Here is a 4,051-nt window from a genome sequence, read left to right on the forward strand (position 1 = left end):
TTTCAGCCTGGTCTCAAAGATGCTGTATGGGATTAAGGGAGGGGTCTTTATTCATGCTACTGACACAGTAGAAAGAGACATTCCTGCCTCCCTGAGGCCAGTATGTTGGCCGTGTCCTGGGATTCAGGGAAACGGTTTGGAACCATAGAAAGTGGCCGGTGGCAAGGCTGGGACAGCCCATGAAGGAATGGAGATGGTTGGCCTGGAATTGGGTGACACAGGAAATGAGACAAAACTTCTTCCCAATTATACTCTACGGAAACTTTATATTATATAGGTGAGGGCCCCTGAGCCAGGAGACATTTTATTACAGTTACCGCCAAGTATTTGACCAAGGCTCTCGGTGTCTGCTGAACAACCACAGACACGGTATCTCGCTGAGCCCTGATACCCGAGTGGGATTGAGGTTCTCTGCGTCTCTGCCGCTTGATCTGCACAAAGCACTTTTGACTTATATTCTCTCATTCCAGGGTCACATTCCATCACAGGAATAACACGAGGTTACGATGAAATCAATTTAGCGTATTTATTTCTCTGGGCGTAAAATCTGCTTTCATATTTCCATGTCTCTGCTTGTCTGGTTTTCTTGAAGAAAATCTCTTTTCCTGTCCTGTTTCCACGTCTGAGCTCCTATTCAGTCCCTGAATCTCTGCACAGAGGGGGCTCCCTGCCCCTTTCCTCGGGGGTGGGTGTGCATGCAAGCAGCACCTGCCTGGAGAGAGGGGCTTCTCAGATGGTGTACAGGGCACAGGCTCACTGTTCTGTCTTCTGGGGAGTGGCTGGGAGCAACGTGCAGGGTCTCAGGGACACTCCCCCAGGGCCTTGGAGGCGGCTGCATTCTGCTCCTAGGGTTTGCTCCTGTCTCTCAAGGAGAAAACAAAACACGCCCTTCCTCTCCCCCACTTCCCAATGTTTTATTCTTACTTAGCCCAGCTTCTCCCCCCTCTTTGAAAGAGATGGGTCACTTTTTATCTGAAGCGGGACAGAGTGGGACATCTGTTTAGATTTTGGTTTGGGGGTGTATTTATGTATTTTTAGTTACACATCAGTGAGCTGTATTTTCTTTTCTTTTCTTTTCTTTTTTAATTTCTTTTTTTAACGTTTATTTATTTTTGAGACAGAGAGAGACAGAGCATGAACAGGGGAAGGGCAGAGAGAGAGGGAGACACAGAATCGGAAGCAGGCTCCAGGCTCTGAGCCATCAGCCCAGAGCCTGACGCAGGGCTCGAACTCACGGACCGCGAGATCGTGACCTGAGTCGAAGTCGGACGCTTAACCGACTGAGCCACCCAGGCACCCCAGTGAGCTGTATTTTCTAAATAAATCTATGTTTGGGATAAGCCCTGATGCAAACTGAGTTTTGAGGAGGGTAGACGGCAAAGGTGTGGTGGCTGACATGTTCCTGGAGCCAGCGGGGACTTTCTACAACAGGCTTCATTTTGAGGAAGACGGGGAAGAAGATAACTCTCCATTCGAGATGTCCGAGCCTCCCGGGGGGCTCCTCATCCACCCAGCTATGGGGACAATCAAGGCAGAGTTCGGGGTGCCATGTAGGGTTGCCTCCTTCCAGAGTGGGACAGTACCCAGGGCTTTGCAGAGAAGGCCCCTGGTGGTTTGGTGGTTCTCTCCCAATTTCAATGCCCACATCTCTGTCCTCTGTAAAAGATCATATCATCTGAAAAACTGAGGGTGACGCCACTCAGGAAATTTGTGAAGGTGACATAAAGCATGCCAGCAGCTTTAAGCGGCACTCCCAGACCCCAACCTGATGGGTGAAATGGGGGGGAGGGGGAGGGGGGATCGGGCTGCCCCCTGCCTTGCTCAGCTTCCACTGGTCTTGCAGATTTCACTGGAGGAACCGCTTTCCAGAAGCAGGGGGTTGCCGAGGACAGGCCAGCAATCAGGGTCAACCCGGAGAAAAGGAATCCACCATCGTAATCATGGGAACCGCGACATTACGAAAGGAAAGAGGGACTGCGGGGGAAAAGGCCACAGATTGTGGAATGAGGAAGAAGACACGAGTGTTTGCAAAGAGAGCTTTCAAGGGCATCAGTGATGGGCCCTCGTGCAGAACGGAGTCAGTCGCTCATCATCCTGCGCCACCGTGTGGCCACTGTGTCACTTCCCGTCAAACGCTCCACCTCATTCGCTTGGTAGTTCCTGTTACCACGCCCCTTAGAAAGTCACTTGACTGGTGCCCACAAGCAACACTTAATTTCAGTGGTGGCTCTCAGGGCACTGATTTTTTTTACGTCCACCGCGCCCTTGGCTGCACTGGAGCATCTGGTCGTGGAACACCGACGGCTACGGTGGAGCAAATGGAGGACGCGTGCATGTCTTTGCTGCTGCTGATAGGTCACAGAGGAACTCGTGTCGGGGAATTTCCAGCATCAGTGGTGACGATTCATATGCACCCTTGTACTGTAGTAGAAATGAAAACGGATTCCGATGCTTTCCCTACAGTTTAAGCAAAAGCTTTCTGGACACCAAGTACCTCCTATGGCAAGAAAGTAGTGAGAAAAAAAAAAAAAAAAACCTCTTTAGAGGCCTGATCTATACAAGGGAAGCCGTTTTAGATGTCTTTCTAAGTCAACATGACTGTATGTAAACTTCGTTCAAACCCAAAGCCTGATTTCCGGCCCCACCATGCATGCATTGTACATCTGCTTTGTGAAGAGTAGCCCAGAGGAAAACCATCTTGTCCTTGAAATAGCGATCACGGCTCCCGCTCCCTGCTTTCCTTGATGATAAAACCCATGACTCCTGCCTAGATGCTAATCTCTAGTCTTTTGAGCTTCTCCAAGATGTGAAAAGGCTATAACCCCCTAAAAACTCTTGATGTTCCAGAGCACTTTCCTTCTTGTGAAGAATGTGTTTTCTGGGCAGCTGTCCTAACTTGGGCTGAAATAAAACTCTCTTTCTTACTTTCAGAGATTCTAAAAGGTTTGTTCATTTGGTGTCGACAAAAAGAAGACGTGTGAGAAGTCCCACGCCTCACTGTCCGAACCCGGAGAACGATTCTGTCAGAGACGCTCACGGGGGGCGGCACACCGTTGTGGGTGTGGGATCATGGCTTTATGATAACCACACTTAATACGTATGGAGCACTTCCAATTCCAGGTCGTGTTTTAAGCACTTTATATGACTGACCTATTTAAGTTTCACAGCAACCTATGAAGTTGGTTCCATTCTGCCCCTTTTACAGACAAAGAGGTGGAGGCTGAGTAAGTCCCTTAGAGTCTCCCAGACAGCAGGTGCCACAGGTGGGACCTGTGCTCATGACCCCTTGTGTGCACAGTCTCCCTCAAACCTGCACTCAGCTTAGGACATGGGGTACAGACCTGCCTGTGAACTTCGGGGGCTTCCTCTGGGTACCCTATTGTTTCTAGAGTAGTCTGCCCTACGCAGCTGTGTCTCTTGACCAGGTGCTTTTAAGGGAAGGCTTTCACTTCCAAACACTCAGAATATACTGATTCAGGAATAAGTGTGTGTGTGTGTGTGGGGGGGAGTCCAGAATATTGGACATTTAAGAAAAGGACGGAAGAGCTGGAGTTGGGGAAGGTAATTCCTATTCGATTCTTTCCTCCTGAAGGCTTAGCAGGCAGAGAGCCATTTACATGGATAGGAGGTGAAATCAAAGAACAGCGCCACCAACCTGTCTATGTGGGGAAATGATACTAGGATCTAAGGCCAATAGACCTGAGGTCTAGACATTAACGGTCTTCCTTGTATCCTCAACTGGCTTGAAAACCTGCAGCATAATTCATCTAAATACTAACAGAATGACATCAGTAAGGTGGGTCAGCTGCATGGAGAGGGGAAAGGAAGAGTCAGGAAACACTAGAAGCTAGACAGCTGTCACATTAGTTGTTAGAAAATTAAAGAGAGCCAGCCTGCTGTTTCTAGCCCTCTGTGCTCTGATATCCAATTTGAGAGCTCTGTAAAGAACGAGATGCTAGACTCCTAATGAAGACAGGCCCCAGCCTCTTGAGATTCAGAAATGAACCAAGAAATTCCTGAGGAACAAATGAAGAAGTGACTGGGCAGAGCT

This window comes from Panthera onca, chromosome F1 (genome assembly GCF_046562875.1).
Source record: "Panthera onca isolate mPanOnc1 chromosome F1, mPanOnc1 haplotype 2, whole genome shotgun sequence".
In the NCBI taxonomy this organism is placed as follows: Eukaryota; Metazoa; Chordata; class Mammalia; order Carnivora; family Felidae; genus Panthera; species Panthera onca.